The sequence below is a fragment of the Varanus komodoensis genome, unplaced genomic scaffold (assembly GCF_004798865.1).
Source record: "Varanus komodoensis strain SLA01 unplaced genomic scaffold, ASM479886v1 scaffold3, whole genome shotgun sequence".
Classification (NCBI taxonomy): Eukaryota; Metazoa; Chordata; class Lepidosauria; order Squamata; family Varanidae; genus Varanus; species Varanus komodoensis.
In genome coordinates, this window is record NW_025335761.1 from 66,526,216 (window position 1) to 66,548,880 (window position 22,665).

The following is a 22,665-nucleotide window of genomic DNA, read 5'->3' on the forward strand; positions in this document are numbered from 1 at the left end:
AGAACTGTAGGCTAGCAACTGTCTGAGACGGTGTCTGGCCAGCTCAGGGCAAGGACGAAGCGAAGCGACGGTGCATCTCGAAGGAGGGAACTGGGCCAGTCAGAAGCCAGGAAGAGGGACCCTGGCTGCCTGCAGGTGGAATTGGCGAGGACCAGAGCTGGAAGGGGACACCGGCCACCAACTGGGCCCAGCCCCTGCCCAGCACAGCCGCCCAGTTGAGCCGTCCCTCCCCGGTGGCTGTGCCGGGGCTTTCTGGATGCCCCCAGTCCTTTGTCTCCATCGCCACACTGCCCCGATGATTAGGAAGCTCATCCTGGGAGCCTGGATCCCTGTACCTTCGGCCTGTTGTTCCACGCCCTGCACTCTGAGCTGATCCAGAAGAGACCCTGGCCCTCCACAGCACGATGGCCTTTCAGGTACGTGCAGGGAGCTGTCCTACCGCCCTGCTCTTCCTGAGGCTGAACATGCCAAGCGCTTTCCATCCCGCCTCACAGGGCTTTGTTCGCAGTCCTCGTTCATCAACTGTGGTGCCCCGTCTGAGCCCGAACCCGAGCCCCAGCAGCATCCCCAGCACTTCCTCGCCCAAGTCGTTGACAGAGATGCTGAAGGGCATGTTACCCCTCCAGTCTGAGAAGCTGCCGCTGATGAGCCTCTTTGGGTCCGATTCTGCAGCCCGCTGTGGATCCATCCGATCGTTGCTCCATCTGGCCCACTTTCAGCCGGCTTGCCAATCAGGACGTCATGGGCACTTGCTCAAAAGCTTTGCTGAAGTCAAGGCAGCTGAAGTCAAGGCAGCCAAGTTGTGTCCACAGCCTTCCCACAATTCACCAGGGTGGTAACTAATTAAAAAAGAGAAAGAAATCAGATTCGTCCGGCAGGTTTTGTTCCTGAGGAACCCATGTGGGCTTCCAGTTATCCCTGCCTTGCTTTCAAGGTGTTTGCTGGCTGGCTGCTTTACCATGTGCCCCAGGATTTTCCCCTGCAGCAGAGGGCATTCCAGGTGTCCTGGCCAGATGGCTCCCCCGATGCCTCGGCAGGCCTGGCGGGCAGCCCTGCAGCCCTGCGAGTGCGGCGGGGAAGCGGTGGTCCCACGCTGAGCCAGCCGGAAAGGCAGGCCTGCCGTGACCGGAGCGATGGGCGAGCTCCCTGCCTTGCGATCCCCGCACAGAATATCCTCGTCGCCTGGAACGCCGCCCTCCTCACGGACGGCAGGAGCGGGACGCAGCCCCCTTATCGTGGCTTCAGCAAGGCGACGCTCCCAACGCAGAAGCGCCTTCTGCATCGTTGAGGCCCCATTAGTGCGGGTGTCCAAGGACAGGATGGACATGCACATGGTGGGCATGTCGTGAGCGGAGCCGGCTGGTGCCGGAGGTCAGACTAGATGACCCAGGAGACCCCTTCTGACTCGCTCCGTTTCTCTGTTTCTATGTTTTATGGCATGCGATAGAGCAGGGGACGCCCCGGAAACCTCTCGCTGCCCCAAAGCGCTATCAGGCGCAAGCGCACAGCATGGCATCGCAGTGTCCTCGTTAGCCGACCGTCGGGCCTACAAGCTGCCACTCCCCACGCGGAAAGGGGGCTCGGAGGGCTCCTCGGTGCACACGGCCTCGCCCCTCATCCAGCCCCTCCAAGCGCTTGCCTCCCAGGGCGCAGGTCCTGGTGAAGCGGCGATTGCGCTCGCACATAAACATGCTGACTGAGGAATTAAGCGGGGGAAGCTCAGGCGCTTGGAAGGCGAAAGCAGGGCCAACGCCAAGGACGGCGGACAAACTGCTGATCAGCAGAAGAGAAGGCGCAAAGCTGCAGATTGTATTATTGTATTTTATTAATTTGCAGCCAGAGTGGGTCGTCAATTTATTTATGCTGTTAGCTGTCCAGAGACGTTAGCAATTGGATGGCATACAAATTTTATAAATAAATAAATAAAGAAGGGGGGAAGTGCCCCCCCCGTCCTTTCCGCCTAAGCCGTTGCCCAGATTTCCGACCTGCTTGGAATGAACAGCCGGATCCGGGGGAAGCGCACGATCCGGCAAACAGCAGTTTATTTGCAGAAACAGAAACCCCCAAATTACAACAGCGCTGAGTCTAGGACTGGCAACCAGGAAAACAGAGCATATGCAGAGTGTTGCATGGAGTTGCAGCCACATACACATGGGGGGGGGGGCGGAATGAGACTTTGAATGGGTGATAACACCAGAAGCACACAAGGGAAATACAGAAATTTTGAGGCTTCCTCAGGGAGAGCCAGGGTGGTGTAGTGGTTAAGAGCATGGGACTGGGACTCAGACGGTCTGGGTTCGAGTCCCCGCTCAGCCATGGAGCCAACTGGGTGACTTTGGGCCAGTACTGACTCTCAGCCCAACCTACCTCACAGGGTTGTTGTTGTGGGGGTAAGATGGAGGAGGAAAATGATGTAAGCTGCCTTGAGCCCTTTGTAGGAAAAAGGCAGGATATAAATCCACAAATAAATAAATAAATAAATAAATAAGACGCCATGCATCGAGGGCTTGAGCGACATATGAAAGGATAAGACAATCAAATGAATCAGAAATTACAGAATTTAAGAGGCTTCAATGTTTGCTTTTTACAGTCAGAGGCAGGAATTTCCAGGGAGAGGGGGGGGGGGGGGGACTGGGGTCTCTGACAAGACTGCAGATGCAAGCGGGATCTCTCTGCATGGCCTGGGGCTTCTCTCCTTTTCCCATAGAAGGACCCTGAATGGGAAAAGCCTGAGACCAGGGGCGGCGGAGAGAAAGCAGGCCCGCTTTTCCATATTCTAAAGTCTAGAACGTGTGGCTTTTATCGGGGCGACTCCAACAAGGCCAAGCGAGCAAGGCGACCCCTCCCTGGCGACGACAGAGCCGCTCGGGGGCCACTCTCTGGATGCCAGAGCCAGGGCGGCCAACACCGGCACGGCTGCCCCCCTACCCTGGGCTGGGCCATTTCTGTCCATGCGCAAGGAAGGGTCTCCCGGCTCGCAGGCCACAGCTGGAGCCCGGCCGGAGCAGAAGGGCCCCGGTCGCCTGCGGACACGGCCAGCGTCTCCACTGGACCATGAGTCCCAGAGCAGGAGACGGCCAGAGACGAATGCTGCAGGGCCGGCAGGCAGCGGCCAAAGGGGGTCTTTGGGAGGCCTTGCCGTGACTCGCCACGGGCCAGCGAGAGCTCCCGAAAGCGAGCAGCTCCGCAACAGACACCCCCACCCACCCTGCCCCCGGATCAGGCTGCTGAAGCTCAGAAAGCTGCCAGGCATGGGGAGCACGACAGCATTTTCACGCCAAAAGACGGTGAGTTCTGTTCTGGGACCGAACACAAACGTGTCCATTTGGATGGATGAAGAGGGCAAACAGAAAATTTCAGTTTGTCATTTTCTGATCCAAATCTGAGAGTCTCCCTGCTCTTAAGTTCTGTTCATCCTAAACTCTGAGAATGCATTTCTTTTAATTTTTTAAGTGTGCATGAAAACTCACACCCTTCTGCTAATGTAAGCATTTTTGCAGGCAATTAACCTAAGATTCACATTTTTGCAAGCAATTTTCCTGATCTAATGCATTTTAATGTTTTATTAATATTAATACATTAGTTTTGTATGCAGTTTCTCATAATATACACGGCATATGATTTTCTGTTGGAGAACTTTGCGACACTCAGAGAAGTGTGAATTTTGAAAGATAACTGAGCTTCAGCTTGTGCAGTGGTTCAAATACACAAAATCAGAACTGTTCTCAGTCAAATGTGCGATAAATCAATGTCTCCTCCATCCCTGCCCATGCAGCCGGGTGCTCTTTCCCCTTCATTGTAGGCATCTGTCCGTCTCCAGGAGCCGTTCTGCCTGGGAGACTGTGAGGTCTGATAAGGAAGAAAGGCAGACCTTGCGAATCCAAGGGCTACCTGCTTGTGCTTTCCTGAGCCTTCCTTCAAGTCTTTGCTTTGATACCCGGGAAGGAGAGAGACAGGGCTGCTGTTCTCCTGGGGGCCAAAGTCCCTGCAGAGATGCTCCTGGGGCCACATGCGGGGCTTCCTGGGGCCACACACAAAAGAGTCAGGGCCAAGCACGCCAGCTTGTTTTAGCTTGGGACCTCTCCTGCCCATCCCGGTACCTTAGAAGAGGCAGATCAAGCTTTCGGAATGGGCAGAAAGCTGCACCAAAGCCAGGAAGCGAACACGCATGGGGCTGCCAGAGTGGGAAAGCACGATGGGCCACGCAGGCCCCGCTGGATGCCCCCAGCCTGAGGTTCTGTGCCCAGAATACGGAGAGCAGGCTGGACCCAGAGTGCGCCGTGGAGGAGGTGCGGGGGCCCTCCCGGGCTTGCTTGGAGCCCGGCTAGCTGGCGACTGGGGTGCAGCAGAGCTGGCTTGAGGTGGCGGAATGAGGAATCCAGGCTGGCTTCGGTGCTGACGGAGAAGCAGAAGCAGCTAAGAAGAATTAGAACTCGGAGGGGAAGAAGGACAACGTTACTGGAAGCAGCTGCCTTGCTGCAAGCCTTAATTGGGGTATCAGGCCTTTGCACATCCGTCGCAGGATGAGAGGCAAAAGAAAATGTCAAGAGATTAATCATTGCTCCCGACAACGAACATAATAAGAACAGAGGGCGACTGCGGCCCTAAATCACTCTCGCTGCAGCCCCAGCGCCCGTCCTCCGGCAGGCCCCTGCTCGACGGCTCCCCCGCTGCGCTCCGCTCGCCAGATCCGGCCGCCGGGGGCCTCTTCCCTTCCGGATGCGCCAGTGCAGAGTCCTGAGGTCACGCGTGGCTCAGGCCTGCGATTCCACGTGGAAAAGGCACGGCACCGCCGGTGAAGACAGCCAGAGTGCGTGTCTCATGCGCACACAGCTGTGCTGGAGAGCCGCTTGGAACATCCCCGGGCGTGCAGGGGCTCTTTTCAGCTGCTCTCTGCCCTCCGAGCCCTGGAAAGCTGACAGAGGCTGAGGGGGACCCCAGAAGCCAGTGCAGCACCTCCTGCAAGACTCTGCCGAGGACCCGCTGGGCGGCAATAAGGGCGGGCCTAGGAGAAGACCCCGGAAGCGCCACCGAGCCTGTTCGTTTTGTGGGAAGCAGCCTCAAGGGTGCTGGCCTGTACTGCAGGCGTGGGGGGTGTGCGACGTCCCGGACGGGGCTGCTGCACAGCCGTGCTTGGAAGCACCTTCTGAGCTGCTGCGTGCTGGGACGCATCTCCATAGGTGCCAGCCTGACGACCGAGTCATCCCGGGAGGCCCGTTTCCATATTCCTCCCTCCCGTCAAGCGAAGGGGAGGTGGCGAGGGGAAGCACCCCAGCCACGGACTTGCTTCCACCTGAGCTCCAGCCGGTGCCGTCTCTTCTCCCCTCCTGGCACCCACTAAAAAGTCGCCTTTTTCTCAGCCAGTGGGAAGGGTGCGCTGTTTGGTCTCATGCTTTGATGGTTTTAATAGTTCGTGTTGCTTTTTTGCTGCCACCACACCATGATATCAGCACCAGACTTTTTTTAAATTATGCATAATTTTCTCTACCTTTATTCCATTTTAAATTATGGGCTTTGGCGAATGGGGTGGCATAGAAATGTTTTAATGAATAAATAAATTAAATGGTCATTTTAAATGCTTTAATATTTCAATCGTTTTGTCTTCTGTCCCTTGTTATTGCATTTTATTTTATTTATTTATTTTTGTTTATTTTGTTTGATTTTATTTTACTGTTTACTTATGTTTACTTATTGATTTTACTTTTACTGGCTGGTTTTATATTGCAACCTGTTAATGTGTTACCAATGAACGAATCACATTGCTTTAATTGCTGTTAAAATGCTGTGTAATACATTATGGCTGCCCAAAGAGTCTGTGGCTAATGGGGCCTGCGATAAAAGCCAAATGAGCATGCTCCTGTAGCGTTCCAAGCCATGCATTCAGACGATGCTCAGTCCTGCGGCATGTGCGCCAGGGCGTTATGCTCAGACCTTTGGCAGGCTCTGGGTCAGAGCAGGATTCTCCTTCCAAAGCAGAAGGAGCCCAGCCCCATGGACAGCACAGGTGGGGCCGGGGGCCAGGCTGGCTTCTGCCCGAGGCAGGTGAGCCTCAGGTAGGTGGTCCCCGGCCTTTAGGTGGGTCTGTCTCTTCTCTGACAGGGGTTTTAATTCCTCAAGGGACCTGGTCTGTTGGAGCAGCTTCAAGCTGCCGTGCCCTGGGAGTGGCCACGGTACGTGTCGGCCCTCGTGGCCAGGGCCCTCCACATCCTCGGATGGCAAGGCAACCTCCTCCGGTGCCGGGGAGCCAATGCAGGGCCCGCTCTGGGGGACACTGACCGGGGGAGGTGGAAGGTGCGGCATCCTCTTCCTCAGCTATTAACGCTTCAGCCTCCTCTGAAGACAAGAAACTGGGATTCCCTGAGGCTGCGAGCTTGTGGCCTGGCCCGCAAGGATGGAGAAGAGGCAACTCAGAGGGGATCTGCTGGCAACATGCAGGTATGTGAGGGGGTGACATACAGGTATGTGAGGGGGTGTCACACGGAGATGGGTAGAGACCTGTTCTCCCCTGTAGAGGAAGGCAGGATGCGCTCCAACGGGGCAAAGCTCAGGGAACCCAGGTTCTGTTTGGATGCCAGGAAGAACTTCCTGACAGTCAGGACCCCGAAGGTGTGGAATGGGCTTCCACGAGAGGCCTTTGAGGCCCCATCGGTGAGGGTGTTAAAAGATAGGCTAGACATGCACATGGTGGACAAGTCGTGAGCGGAGCCGGCTGGAGCCGGTGGTCAGACTAGAAGGCCCAGGAGACCCCTTCTGACTTGCTCTGTTTCTGTGTTTCTATGAATTCATTTCATCTGCAATTCATCTGCAATTTCGTTTTTAAATGGAGGAGGGACACTTTCAAGGTGGCGTACAAGAGGAGATCACACTGAAGAGGTTCAATGAAATTTCGGCTATGCAGACACACTCAGTGAAATCCTCCAAAGTGGAGCGCGGTTCAAGGCCCGCCATTATTAGCACCATTGTCTCGTCATCTTTTATTTAATTGCCGCACCACCCGACTGCCGCCGCTCTCTGGGCGGTTTGCAACATGCTCTCGAGCCCGTTCCCGCTCTGAGATGGGCTGGGGGACCATTCGGGGGCCGCCCACACCTGCAAATACCCGTGCTGAGCTGCGCGGCTGACAAGGCAAGCCAGCGGGTGCGTCTTGACGGGACAGTCGGCGTCACAGGGCCCCTCGGGCCCTCCGGCCAGGCAGGCACTTTCTGGGCAAGCTCTTCATGCACCCCCGGTGCCCCCCCCCCCCAGACTCGCTGCTGGAGGGGGCTGGCAACTCAAGCAACCGGAAGAGCACGGGCTCAACCGCCGGCCTGCCTCCCCTCGATCCCAGGGAACAGCAGGGCGGCTCTGCGCTGCTGAGGTGGTGCCTGTGCGGGCAGAATACGGCTCCGTGTCGCGGTTTTCGCTGTACGAGCGGCTCTGGACCACGGAGGGCGCAGAACCGGCCTCTCCTCACCTGGGCCAACCTGCCGGAGCGCCCAGAGCCCCCGATCTGTGATGAGGGCCCAGGAAGACGGAGCGGCACGCGAGGACAGTCCTCCTGCGGAGGGAGCTCTAGCGAGTCACCGGCTGCATGGCCACTGCACCTGTGGCCGGCCGGCCCCGGGGTCCTCTTGTCCCTGGCCTCTGGGATTTCCGGGCATCCGAAGTTTCCAAACGGCACATGTGCAAGTGCAGCGGGGTGGGAGGGAGCTGGGAGCGAACCTTTCCAATAACGGTCTCCCTCGAGATTAGCTTTATACATTATGCACAGAAATAACTCCCGACAGCTAGAGGATTTGTCAAGCATTTCAATTGCCCAGAGATAATTAAGAATTTGCTCGGAGAACAAAATGGCAAACCTGAAATGTGCAGAAGCTGAACAAATTATTCCATGAAATCTGCACCATTTATTAGATGCTGGTGCAGGCTGGGAGAAAATTAGCACAGAATGCAACTGCTTGAACAACCCATGAAGTCAGAGTAGCAATGGCTGCTTAAAGAAGCTGAGCAGAGGGGCTCGGAGGTGCCCCTTCTCCCTTCAAGGGCCTGCCGAGGATGTGAAATCCACACCTGGCTGCGGCAGTTGTCCTCACTGGATTTATTTATTTATTCCTGCAAATGCTTGCACAGCCGTTGACGGTTTGGGCAAATTAGAAAGTAATTGTGTCAGCGTATAGAAGTAGTGGACCGGTTTCATCTCCTGGCTTCTCTTCTGCAGGTATAAATTTGACTTTCTGGAAATTCCTCGTGGCTAAAGAGAAGGCTTTGAATACCAGCAACAATTTTCTCTGTTCAAAAGCAAAGGGGCTGAGAGTATGATGTGAATTGTGGCTTCCCTTGAAATGGAGCCCCTGTATATTATTAGCATACTCGAATTGCATTAGTTCCAGCCTGGATGAGGAAATAGTCCAGTAGGATCAATGGAGGCAATCTTGCTTTCATCCCAGAAGTTAGAGGACACATCAAACACACCAGATTATGCTCCGATTATGCTCCGAGTTCCTTCTGAAGAGGAAAGCTAGTGTGAAGACCAGAGTTTCTAACGGAAAAGCTCGCTCTTTGGTCAAAAGGCGATTCGATCACAGAAGCAAGCGTGTAAAAGCAGTCCGAAACCATTCCATGCGCGTGTCCCTCATCGGTGCTGGCTGCAAGAAGCGAGGCTGACACGTCTTGGAAGGGGGCTTCAGCCCCTCGGAAGCTCCTCAGGACCTCGACAGCACCGCCTGCCTCAGACCTGGGCCCTGGCCCACAGCTCAGCAAAATTCGGAGCGCTCCGAATTCCACTTCAAAACTCGTTCCAACAGGTGCCCTGGAGAAATGTCCCAAGAAAACCCTTGTGCGTTTGGGGGCTTAATTTCTGAGCGGATGCCTCATTTTTCCACATTTATGAAATGCACCCATTGTTGCCCAGCTGATTCGTGTGTTTGTGCACATCTTTCAAAAGTATTTGCAGAAACTGAGTCAATTCTGGTCAGAATTTGCCAGGTCTCGTCCCACTTCTGACCATGGGACGCCAGCCCTCCTGCCCATCTCTTCCCCGCTGGGCCTCTTTTGCGCCAGGCCTCCCATGGCCCGCGGAGGCTCTGAGGGGCCGCCTGGGTGGCAGCGGGTCTTCTGTCCTCGTTGAATCTCGTCCTCGTGCCTTTCTTCTCCCGGGACGAGCTCTGGCGAGCGACTGTGTGATGCCGGCCCCCATTTCACTCAGCCTTGCGCAGCCAGTGGCCCCATGGGTTGGACTACAATTCCCAGCATCCCTCAGCAGGCAAACGTTCCCAGAGGCCAGTGGGGAAGCGAGGCTGTGTTTGCCATCGGGGGAGCTGGACTTTCTTCCTAATCTCTTGCCAACGTTAGACATGCCCCCCACCCCGCATTTTGGGATGGGGCAGCCGCAGTTCAGCAAACATGGCTGAGGGCATCGCGCATCTGACTCGGAGGGGGCACCTGCCCCGTAGAGACACCTGTGAAGCTGAGCCACGTGCCAGGCAAACAGGGCCTCTGCATGCCGGGACGCCAGAGAAGGAAAGCAGAAATAGCGGCCCTGGGTGTGGAAAGGGGGCCTCGGCCAGAATGCTTCTGGAGCCGCCATGAGCACGCCGGAACAGGAAGTGCCGCCATCTTGGTGATGCCCGCTGGAGGCTGCTTCCAAGCGGTCCTCAGGCATGTGTTCGTTTTTGAAGGAAATTGTCTGTCCGTGCGTCCTCTTGAACAAACGCCCGCTGAGAGAAATTTCCCTGCATCTCCATTCAAGTGAGAGGCCTCAGAAGATGCGGGCCAAGAAAAGGCGTTTTCCTGCCCTCCCCAATATTCGGCGCACGGCGAGCGATTCCTTGTATTGGGGCTGGTGGGGCTTAAGTGGCTTATGGGAAGCAGCCTTCAGGCTGGCTGGGAGGCAGGCCGTGAGCCAAGTGAGGAGGGGCTGCGTCTGTCCCCAAAGCCAGCGGAAATTCATGCATGTCAGTAATGCAAGCTGAAAATATACGTGCTCTAAATTGGAATTTCACATCAGAAAGACTAATTCGGTTTGTCTACATCCATAACCATTTCTAAAATGCAAAATACATTAATTCAGTAGTATCTCTGGTGAGTACAGTAATAAATTTGTTTGTGTGTAATTCAGACCAGGATTTATGCTTCATTTGTCGTTTTCCAAGGACTGAAAAGGAAATGGATGGTCAGGAAAGGAACTTCAGTTCACTGTTGACTCTGTCCGATAAACTAATTCTGATTTCAAATGGAGGAAACTCAGCCCCTGCTAATCCTGCAAGGAGGAGGTTGGCCAGGTCTGCATCACCTAAACCTGAGCCTTTCTCAGACATGCAAAGCCCCCGACACACAAATCCGCCCATGTCAATAGCTCCATAGAGCATATCCAGAGAATACCTAGCTGGCTGCTCTCCAGGGGCCGGAAAGACGTTTGTTCGGCTTACATCCTAACGCAACACACAGCCCAAGCCAAGATTTATTTATTTATTTATTTATTTTATTAAAACATTTTTATGCCGCCCCATTCGCCGAAGCCTCGGGGCGGCTTACAACATAGATAAAACAAGTTAAAATCCATATAAAATAATCTTAATTAAAACTCACATTATAAAATAAGCCACCCTGGCCAGATAAAATTCAATTGTATTTAGCATTTAAAATGTTGCTTAAATAAAAAGGTCTTAGCCTGGCGCCGAAAAACAAATAACGACGGCGCCAGGCGGACCTCTCTGGGGAGCGCATTCCATAACTTAGGCGCCACCGCTGAGAAAGCCCTTCTCCGAGTAGCCACCCTCCTAATTTCTCTCACGGAGGGCTCCCGGAGAAGGGCCTCTCCCGCCGATCTCAGGGGGCGACTGGGCAAATATGGATGTAAGCGCTCCTTCAGGTAACCAGGACCCAAGCCGTTTAGGGCTTTATAGGTCATTACCAACACCTTGAATTGGGCCCGGACTTCAATGGGGAGCCAGTGAAGCTGACGGAGAACTGGTGTCATGTGAACATAACGTCCAGTCCCCGTCAGCAGCCTGGCAGCTCTATTCTGAACCAATTGAAGTATCCGGACCGTCTTCAAGGGTAGCCCCACGTAGAGCGCGTTACAGAAGTCAAGACGGGAAGTCACCAGCGCATGAGTCACTGTTGCAAGGCAGTCGTACTCCAGGTAGGGGCGCAGCTGATGAATCAGCCGAAGCTGGAGGAAAGCGCTCCTCGCCGCTGTTGTCACCTGAGCTTCAAGTGAAAGCTCCGGGTCGAGGAGCACTCCCAAGCTGCGGACCTTGTCCCTAGGAGGGAGTGCAACCCCATTCAGGACAAGGTTCAGGTCACCTTCTCCGAAGCCCGAACCGCCAACCAACAGGACCTCCGTCTTGTCTGGATTGAGCTTCAGTTTATTGGCCCTCATCCAGCCCATTACCTCGGCCAGGCACCGGTTCAGTACAGCCACTGCCTCACCTGGATTGGTGGAAAACGAGAGGTAGAGCTGGGTATCATCAGCATACTGATGGGTCCGCAGCCCACACCTCCTGATGACCTCTCCCAGCGGTTTCATGTAGATATTGAACAGTAAAGGGGACAAAATGGAACCCTGCGGTACCCCATGGCAAAGCTGCCATGGCGCAGAGCCATAGTCCCCCAACACCACCTTCTGGAATCGGTCGTTGAGATAGGAGCGGAACCACCGCAAAGCGGTGCCTCCGACCCCCAATCCCGCCAGCCTATCCAGAAGGATACCATGGTCGATGGTATCGAAAGCCGCTGAGAGGTCCAGGAGAACCAACAGGGGCGCACTCCCCCTGTCCTTCTCCCTGCACAGGTCATCGTACAGGGCGACCAAGGCAGATTCAGTACCGTACCCGGGTCTGAAGCCGGACTGAAATGGGTCCAGATAATCAGTTTCATCCAAGAGTGCTTGGAGTTGTCCCGCCACCACTCGCTCTAACACCTTGCCCAGAAACGGGATGTTGGCCACTGGTCTATAGTTAGCGGCCATCCCTGGATCCAGTGACGCCTTCTTCAGGACCGGTCGGACTACCGCCTCCTTTAAAGGAGCAGGCACCCGACCCTCCCTCAGAGAAGCGTTAACCACTTCCAAGATCCAGGTTCCAATCCCGTGCTTGGAATCCTTTATTAACCAAGACGGGCAAGGGTCCAGAAGGCAAGTGGTAGGACGTACTCGTCCAAGCACCTTGTCCACATCATCGGGCCGCAATAACTGAAATTCATCCAATAATTCTGGACCAGACGGTAGCGTTGGTGTCTCCCTTAAAACCTCTGAATCAATAGTGGAATCCAGCTCGTGACGAATCTGAGCGATTTTCTCCCTAAAATGCTCGGCAAAGTCGTCACAGCGGGCCTTTGAGGGTGGAATCAGCTCTTCCTTTGGCCCTGGGTGAACCAGGCCTTGCACCACTCGAAAGAGCTCCGCCGGACGGCATTGTGAGGAGGCAATGGAAGCGGAGAAGTGTCTCTTTTTCGCCGCCCTCACCGCCACAGCATAGGCCCGATAGTGGGCTCTTAAGTGTGTTCGGTCAGATTCATCACGTGATTTCCTCCACCTACGCTCTAGCCGTCTCCCAACCTGCTTCATTGCCCTCAATTCTGGAGTGTACCAAGGGGAAGAGCGGGCTCTGCCCGATGGGAGAGGACGCTTAGGAGCGATCGTGTCTACAGCCCTGGTCATCTCCCCATTCCACAGTTCAACCAGAGCCTCGACAGGAGCACCCGTCTTGTCAGCCGGAAACTCCCCCAGAGCCTTCAGGAATCCTTCTGGATCCATCCGGCTCCGGGGGCGGACCCACACAATCGGGTCTGCACCCTTGCAGAGGGAGATGTCGCTCTCGAGCACAAACCTCACTAGGAAGTGATCTGACCATGACAGGGGAGTCAAGCATAAATTCCTCACCCTCAGACCACCCTCTTCCTGCCCCGTCGAGAAAACCAGGTCCAGAGTGTGTCCACGTTCATGGGTCGGGCCGGTGACATGTTGAGACAGCCCCATGGCCGTCATGGAAGCCATGAAGTCCTGAGCCGCCCCGGTCAAACTAGCCTCGGCATGGATATTGAAGTCCCCCAGGACCAGCATCCTGGGGGTCCTCAACACCAGGTCCGAGACCGTTTCCGTCAGCTCAGGCAGGGAGACTGTTGGGCAGAAGGGTGCACGGTACACCAACAGAATCCCCAATCTGTCTCGGTCGCCCAACACCAAGTAGAGACACTCCAGCCCTGGTCTCGAAGGGACAGGAAGTCCCGTGAGAGTGATGGAAGCCCGGTAAACCAAAGCGACCCCCCCTCCCCTCCCCTCCGGCCGTGAACAGTGCTGGACCATATACCCGGGCGGGCACAATTGAGAGAGGGCAACATCCCCCCCCTCTCCCGCCCAGGTCTCCGTTATACAGGCCAGGTCGGCCCCCTCATCCACAATCAAGTCATGGATGAGGGCAGATTTGTTATTGGCCGACCTGGCATTAAACAACAGCACCGTCAGGCCCGAGGGGCGACTGACAAGACTCCCTGGCACCTTCTGGCTGGGAGCAAAACCAGAAGTAGGGACAGGTGTCAGCCATCTGTCCCTCCTTCTTCTATGCAGACACGTTAAGCCCCCACCGCTATTACGTCCATTGCCCATCACCACACCAATGGCGGCGCCAGTGCGCTCCCCAGGAAACTCAGGCGGCAACATGGCCAGGGACGACTCCATAAAAACAAGTTAAAACACTTTAAAATTATAAAACATTTAAAATTGGCCGTTCAACAGAAGGGACTGCCACAACAAAAGAGCAAGTCCCCTGGCCAGCCTAGCCCCCCCCCGAACAGCCCCCCCAAACGGCGGCAAACCGCCCTTTGGCCGACGCCCTTTGGCCGCCGGCCCCGGCCGCTGCTGGTGCTTTGTAGCCGCGGGCCGCCCGATGCCCCACCCCGTCCGGGCACGCCTGCCACGTGTGCAAGGGCGTGGCAGGGCAGTCAGGTAGCGGCGGAGTCGGCGGCGCGGCGCGGTCTTCGCGCGGTCTTTGGGCGCGTGCGCGGCGCGGTCTTCGGGCGCGTGCGCGGCGCGGTCTTTGGGCGCGGTGCGGTTCTCGGGCGCGGGCGCGGTCTCCTGCCAGGTGTTGTTCCTTCAGATTCAAACTGAAGCGCAGGGACGGTCAGCATTCAAGCCGCGGTGGCTCTTCCAAATGCCGTAATGCAGTTCTCCAAAGTGCATCCAATAATGTGCACACCTGGGGGAAACTGGTTGATACACGAACCCAGCCGTGAAAATAAAGTGCAGCTTACGTGGAAGGGAGGCCCCCTTACCTGCAGGAGAACGCAGCAACCGGCCTTACATTGTGCTGGTCCCTTGCTCCATCGGGGCCAGTCTTGTCTACCCAGGCTGGCAGCCACAGCTCCCCAGGGCCTCAGGCAGGTCTCCTTCCTTGCCCGACCCGGAGATGCCGCTGCCGACGGAGCTGGGCACATCCGCACGCAAAGCTAGGGCCCCTGGCTAAGGAGGTGGGAACAGGAGGGCAGCTCCTACCTGCAGGGCCAAACTGGGGCGCCCCCCCCCCCATTGCCAAGCTAGTGAGGATGGAAAGAGGCTTTCTGGGAAGCGAGCCACGCACGAGGGGGCTCTGGAGCGATAGCGGCCTGGAACAGGTTTCCCACTACCTGGGAGATCCCGCAAGCGACTTTTCCTGGGAAACGCCACATGGTCTCCGGCTGCCCACCTGTCCCTGCGGCTGCTCCTCGCGGCGCACCTGGACACGCATTGCCGAAGAAATGAAAACTGGGATGAGGTGCCATGCTCAGCTGCAAGTCAAATGCTGTGTGTCACTCATTTTCAGTTATCCCCTTCATATTCGTTCATCTGAGAGGGAAATTTCAGTTCCCTGGTGGTAGCTGCATCCCAAGGTATATTTGTTTAACTTTATTGACTTTACCTTTCGAATCTGCCTCAAAACTAATGTTGTTTGTGCTAGCTGCCACTTTTTCCCAGAATGCCATGGAACACTGTAACTTCTGGGGCATTCTGGGAAAATACAGTGGTGGCCACCAAAAGACCGCTGCCAAAACTGGCTACAAAAATAAAAGTTAATTGAAACAACAGACTGAAAATAAATGTGAAAAATGAAACAAGCATGAATTTAATAACCAAAATGGATCTGATTTTTAAAAAAACAAATCCCCAAAAATTGGGTCCCCAGAAATTGAAATGAATGGAACCACAATGCAAACAAAACCCCATCTGATCCATCTTTGTCTGGACCTTTCATCCTCCTGCAGGACCTCGGTTTGACCTGGGCGCCTTTAAAGGGGAAACGGGGGAGAGTGACGCGTGTGACCCAGAATCGGTTGCATCCGTGTGCCCCTGTTGCTAGGCGACCGCAAAGAACTTTCTTGGACCTGCAATTACCCAAAATTGGCAGAAGAGCCAAGCCCACGTTTATGGACCGTGGCAGCGGCGAATTAATCCCGATCCCCAAAGGGCCAGTGAGGCTGCGAGGGCTGCAGTCACCCCGGATCAGGGAGACGAGAGAGCCGAGGGGCCTCGGCGGAGCTCAGTGGCGCTGGATCGGGCCGAAGTGCCTGTGTGCCGCAGTGGTGAAGAGCCTGGGACTGGGACTGAGAGGATACGGGTTCGAGTCCCCGCTCGGCCATGGAGCCAATGGGGTGACTTTGGGCCAGTCACAGACTCTCAGCCCGACCTACCTCGCAGGGTTGTTGCTGTGGGGATAAGATGGAGGAGGGGAATGATGTACGCTGCCTTGAGCTCTTTGTAGGGAAAAGGCAGGATATGAATCGAAAAATAAATAAAGTGCCTGCTTCTCCGGCATGCCCGTTTTCAACGGCAGGGAAGCAGAGGCTTCTGAGAGGCTGACTGGCAGGGCACACGGGATAGAGAGAGACTGATCGCTCCCAACTGGCCTCTCCGCCTCGGCCGCGCAGCTTGCTGGGTGGCTTTGGGCCGGGCATGCACCTGACCTACCGCAACCTATCCTCCCTTGCAGGGTTGTTGTTCAGAGGATAACATGGACAGAAGGATGCTGGGTTCCAGAATCCTTCTCGGTCATCTCCCGGGTCTCCCAGCTCCGAGCGGCCCCTGCAAATGCGTAGAGGCAGGTAAAAGGCATAAAGTGAATTGAATCATAGAGCTGGGGGGGCGGGGCGCCAAGTTCTTCTGCACCGCACTGGGGCTCTTTCTTCCGAAGCAGCGGTGGGCAACCTGCGGCCCTCAACGAGGCCCCATCTCCAGCAAAAGGAAGGAGAGCACAGAAAAGGGATGGCGGGAAAGGGGAGGGGGGCGTGCTGTGGCCCATGCTTGGTTCTGGCCCCACCGCTCCCGGCTCCATCCCGCTCCGCACCAGCATGTGCGCCGGACAGATTCCCTGGAGGGATGCAGCCCCGGGCAGAAAATGAGGCCCCAGCAGCGCCAAGGACCCTCTCGCCGTGGCCGCGGTCTCGTTCGAATCGCCTGGCTTCCCGTACATGAGAGATTGCCAGCACGCTGCCTCGCCTCAGGCTGCGCAGCAGGCCCCGTCGCAGGCGATGCTGCGGGAGCCGAGGAGCCTTAGCGTCCTGTCCAGCGCGCTGCTTGGGCAAAGAAGGCCGACGGGAGAGCTGAGGCCGAGCTCCCGGGAAATGGGGAGCGCCTTCCTCTTCCGGCCCCGGCCTGCCCTCCAGATGGATCTTTTCCTCAAGGAGCGGTTTATGTGGTGGATCGCCTGGATCTTGCATGCCTTACTTTGCTCCCACTTCACATTGGCTGAGCCCTGCAGGATTTATTTATTTTATGTATTTATTAAAACATTTCTATGCCGCCCCATTCGCTGAAGCCTCAGGGCGGCTCACAACATAAATTAAACTACAAGAGATAACAATATAAAATGGATGAACATCCAGCCCCTGCTGGAGCTGAAGCAGGAGACCGGGGGCCTGCGGAAACCCCCGGCGTTATCTTGCGTTGTGGCTCCCCCGCGAAGGGGCCGACAGCAGCCAGAAATGCCGAGCCGGGAGCCACAGTCATGCCCCTGCTGTCTTCTGTCTGGTGCGCCTCTCTGGGACCTTGGTTGGAAGAAAGCACAGACCTGGCTCTCTGCTTCGGCCTTCCTTCCTTCTCCTCCATGAAACGCTCCCCATCTTGGCAATGTCAGGATAAAGTGAGCAACCTTGGCTGTCTTCTGGCGGCTAAAATTAAGGTGGACCGTGCTGCGAGACTTGCTTCCCACGTGTGCCTGAGAGATGCTAAATCCCCCCCGGGAAGGCCTGTCCTTTGCCACCATTAGGCTAACTGGGCGCCCGCCGAGGGCAGCCCTCAGACCTGGGGGCCACAGCTTTGTACGGATTAGTTTCTTGAAAAAATGCAACTGGCTGTTTATATTTTTTTATTTTAAGATAAAATAATGGAATGCAATTGAAAGGAAAAGAGGCAGGAACGGCCTCCAGAGTGAAGAAAAGAAACCGCTTCGTACAGCAAACTGTGCCCCTGCATCACCGAGGGGCGAGCCAGAGAGGAAAACGCGGAAGGGTCCACGGCTCTTCTGCTGTGTCCGGAAAGAAATGGGCAGAAAGATGGCTGCAAGGAAGGGGAGGGAAGCGGGGAAGCGCTGCTCCGGCAGAGGCGTGAGCGCAGGGGAGCACCTCTGTGCCAAGGGCTGCTCCCAGGCCTTTCCCTAAAGCTCGGCCCAGGCCCTGCTTGCTGGGCAGCAAGAGCAACCCCGGGACTCGGCGGCTGCGGCTGGCAGCAGCTGATCGCAGCCACAGGTGGCCAAGTGCCAGCAAGCGGAATCGATAAATGGGGCCCAGGGGAACAGCAGAAGGAGGATTGACACTCTGGGGCTGTTGTGGGGAGATCTCCAGTCCACTAGCTGACCTGTCCCCAGTCCAGCAGCAGCAAAGCCAGGAGTGAGGGGTCCCGTGCCGTACAAGACCCTCACTCCTGCCCGCCCTGCGACGGGCTAGCTCCATCCCAGGCAACGTGCTCCACCCTCAACCAACGGTCTCGTGGTCTCGCTTGGCTTGGACTAAGCGGGTTTGTGCTGACTACAGTCCTGGTTTTTTCCAGAACTGATCTTAAGCTTATTTAGGAAATCTTGCCCTTTTTCTAAGGAGCCATGGCTGATGCAAAGTTAGCCCTCTGGAGCTCAGGCCCACCAATGAAAGGCAGGGAAGAGCTGAGGGGCAAGCAGAGCGAGAGGGGTTCTTCCAGAAACATTTCTGCACGCAGAACGCAATTAAAGAGCAATAATACGACAGCAGCTTTGCTGGAACCACCACTGAGGAAGCGTTATGTGGTGCTCCCACTACAAATGCAAGAAGTTTCACAGTTTGGAGATACGGCAGCGAAGCACTGAGGAAGAGGAGGGGTCCAAGGAAAGCGAGAACAGTGGCGGACGGCAGAAGAAGGCGGCTTTGTGCTCAGCTTGAATTCCAGCCACGCTGCTCACTGGGCCGAACTATCGCAGCGATCATTTGCGGCTGCTTCGAGTGCAGCACAGGTCACAGCAGCTGTAGCAGAAGGTTTTCCCAGCGACTCAAAGCCCAGGAGATTTGCTCCTGAACATTACGAGAGAAGACTGGCGAAGGGTGAAGACGCGTGCTGAGAACGGCCGATGCGTTCCACCTCAAAGGATGCGGGGCTTGCTTTTACTGTGGGCCAGGGGTGTCCAACCTGCGGGCCACATGCGGCCCAGGATGGCTCTGAATGCAGCCCAGTGCAAAAACATAAACTTGCTTAAAACACTATGAACTATTTTGTGACTTTTTTGTAACCTGATTGTGCCGCTTTGTGCACAACAATGTCGTGTCACGATGTCACATAACACCAGCGTATGCCATGCTCTTGCTATTCGTACACACGCACGGCTTTGGCTTTGGGGGGTGTGCGGCTTCCGGTGCGTTATCTTTCAAGTGCAGATAGTTGAATTGGCAGCATCAGGCGGTACGTGCGCTCAGGGTGAAACGCCGCTCTTGTCGATAATATTCCAGCCTACAGTTGCAAACAATTTTGTACATCTTGACACGTTGGCTAAACACAGTCCTGTGAGCAGCAAAAGATATGCAGCCTTGTTTTTCAATTTGATACAAGAATTTGAAAACAGATGTCAAGATTTCCTTGGGTCAATAATTTTATCTATGTTATATTTTATTGTATTTTATCTATGTGAGCCGTCCTGAGGCTTTCGAGACAGGACGGCTTATAAATACTTTAAAAAAATTATATATATATATATATATATATATATATATATATAAAAAATAAGCACTATTTTGGTATATTTGGGACTCCATTTTCAGTTGACATAAATATGTTACTTGTCAATTTTCAAATGGAATGCATAGAGCTGCAATCTGACATTCAACTTAAAGAAAAATTAGATTATGGACTTTTATAGGGATATTTGTCTTCCCGGATACAACTATCCCTCACTTCACAATCGCGCCTTATTCATTTGGCAGCACCAAAATTTGTGAGCAACTATTTCCAAGAATGAAGCACAGTAAGAGTAAACTTAGAACCAAGATATCTGACAAGCCCCTTGAGAACTGAGAACCGCAGCTCCTTCCATCAAACCAGGGACCGAAGTGTTCGTTTCTCAAATGCCATGTCAACCATCGCCCTAGTTCTATGTTGCCTTCTTTTCTTTCGCTTTTATAATAAAAATATCAAAAAAATCAATACAGTTTTATTACTCAGATATGTTCATTTTCTATATTAGTGATCACAATCCTGGGACCTGCTCCACTATTTTAAAAGACTCTCTGAACAGGGTGTCACATAATTAGGATTATTATGTGAGGACTTTTGTGGGACGGGGGGGTGCTCATCAGCTTTTGTCAGTGCTTCTGTATTTAGTGTGCAGCCCAAGAGAATTTTTCTGCTTCCAGTGTGGCCCAGAGAAGCCAAAAGGTCGGACACCCCTGTTGCAGGCTGTTCAGCCAGAGAAATGGTGTGCCGGCTTTACGAGAACCAGGTTCAAAGGAACGGAAGAACATTGGAGCAATTCTGTCTTTCCATGAGAGGAATACTCTACAATTAGAAAACTACCAGACCTGGAGAGAACTTGTATTGTGCTTATATTTAAAAAAAACAGCTAATGATATTAACCAGAAGAAAATCCTGCGAGAAGAACAACATTAGCAAGAAATCTTGGAACGCTTGATTGCTTTGGTCAGCATTCCTGGCCTGCAAAACGTGGCATTCCATGGTGGAAGTGAAAAGTTGTGCAGTGGTCACAATGGAAATCTTTTGAAGTTTGTAAAATATTTATTCCTTTTTGAACCTATCACGAATGAACATTTGTGCAAATTAAAGATGAAGAAACAATGGTTCACAACTTTGGAAAAGATCTGCGAAATGGGCTTAAACAGCTTCTGGCAGGCGCTAAGTAACATCTTTGCCCGTGCAAGCTCAGCCAGATACTTCCCAGTTAGGCTGGACTGCACACCTGGTGTTCGTCATATGACAAAATGACAAGGACTGTACATTATGTCGATGTAAACAAACCATCAGATACTGAGATGTCTGAGCCTGAAGTTGTGATAAAAGAACCTTTCTTGGGAAAGGAGACTGCAGGTGTCTTGACGACAGAAATGCTTCTTGGACAGCTTGAGCAAAATCCTCACGTGAGAATCTGCGTGGTCAAGGTTATGCTAACAGGAGTAACATGAACATAAATCCATGTGCCTCTTTGGCGCCCTGCAATGCACACACCTTAAACTTAGTAGGCAAAGATGCTGCTGAGTGTTGTCTGGAAGGAACCAGTTTCTTCATTTTGGCTCAGCAGATCTGTAACTATTTCGCTGCATCAGCTGAGCATTGGCAAATTCTAACAAGCCACGATTCAGGCAGGACTGTTGAGCCATTGAGCCAAACAAGGTGGGAGAGTCGGATCGATGCTTTGAAACCACGGCAATATCTTGGTTGTACATATGATGCTTTGATGGACAGGCAAAGCAGTGTACCGGGGCCCCTGTGACAGCCACAACCACTGTTAATTCTGGAAGCTTTCCAATTTTCCAGGGGTTAGCGTACACAGACTAGTATGGGGCCCACGGGCAAGGGCCCATCAGGCCCACGCGTTCGGACGGCCCTGTTGATGGAGATCTTTGATGAGATGAGCCTAAAAAATTTATCTGGAAATACTTCTCAAATTGAAGCTAAGGACTTTGCTGATGCATTTTGTAAGTTCAAGTTTGTGGTATACCTTGTTACATGTACAACATCCTTTCTGGAAATAATCTTACAAGCAAGCTACTACAAAATAAGGAGGAAACTAATTTAAATTCATCTACAAACCAATTGACCAAGAATTATCTTGTGGAGTGTAAATGCCATGAGGGTTTTCAACAAGTTTTGATAGATGTTACTGAGATTGCAAAGGAGCTAGAAATGCTACCAAACTCTGAGACAGAACAAGCTAGAAAAAGGAGAACGAAATAGCAGTTTGGCCAAAAGGCCCAAGAAGAGGCACCACAAGATCCAAAGCAAAAATTCAAAGTTGGTTGTTCTTACGCTGTCTTAGACATGGCCACCCCACCTGTTGGAGAGAGATTCCAACAGTCACAAGCAAATAATTCCCTATTTGGCTTCCGGTGTGAGATATACAGTATCAACAAATAATGTACTGAAGATGCACTTACGGGCTGCGAGAATGCGGAAAAATCTGATGCACAATGGAAACAAAGACACTGACGCTGGAGAGCTGTGCTGCGACCTGGCAGCAGTGGCTCGAAGACCTCCAGAGTCTGGCCCACCACAAGGAGCACTTCTCTTCATACTGTGACAAAAGTGCCTGGGTAGGTCGCATGCCGGCTGTTTCTGTTGCGCTGAGACCTTTCTCACACTTCCAGGGCCGGTGGCAAGTGGCGAACGCAGTTTCTCAAAGCTAAAACTTAGGAACATTGCCGAGGCTTCGGCAAGGGGCGGCATAGAAATGTAATAATAATAATAATAATAATAATAATAATAATAATAATAATAATTTGTGTATGCTCAACAATGCTGCCAAAGAGACTAGTTGGTTTGAAAGGCCTGTCACCTGAACATGCCCGAGCATCAGCACTTGACCTGAAAGAATTGGTGGGAGAATTTGCAAAGGAAAAAGCACAGAAAATGAAATTTTGACGTGCTTGAAATGGAAATATTCAAGAGACTTAAATTTTAACATCACAAGTCACAGGACTGTTCAAAATGATTTGTGATTCGTGTGCCAAAACTGTTTTGTATTTGGGAAAGAAAATCAAAGATTGTTGTATTACTTATTCTCACAATTTTGTAAAAGATTAGCAGTTTCAAGTTTTGTGCTTTTCATTTTTGCACACTCCATCTGTTTCCGAAAATTGGTTAGCAGTGGGGGGCAGCACAAGTAGTTAGCCATGCCTGGGGTGCAAAAGAACCTGGCACTGGCCCGGTCCGTCGGGGCACACCGGACACGCTCCGGAGACACCGCTGCCCGTCCTGCGGGCTCCTCCTGCGCTGGGCTGCCCCGGCCCCTCCCGGCTGCCCTTGCCTTCTTCCCGACGGCGCCTCCAGCAAGCTGCGCACGTCCCCACATCCCTCACCCCCCGTGGACAACCGACAGGTCATCCAGGCACCCTGCGCAGACGCCACCTCAGTGGTCCCTGCGGGGGCTGCCTGCATGCCCCGTGCCTGTCCTGCGTGCCTGAAGGAACCGTGGGGGCGCTTTTGACTGCCCCCCAAGCAGACACACAAAGGGTGGTTCTTTCACTCTC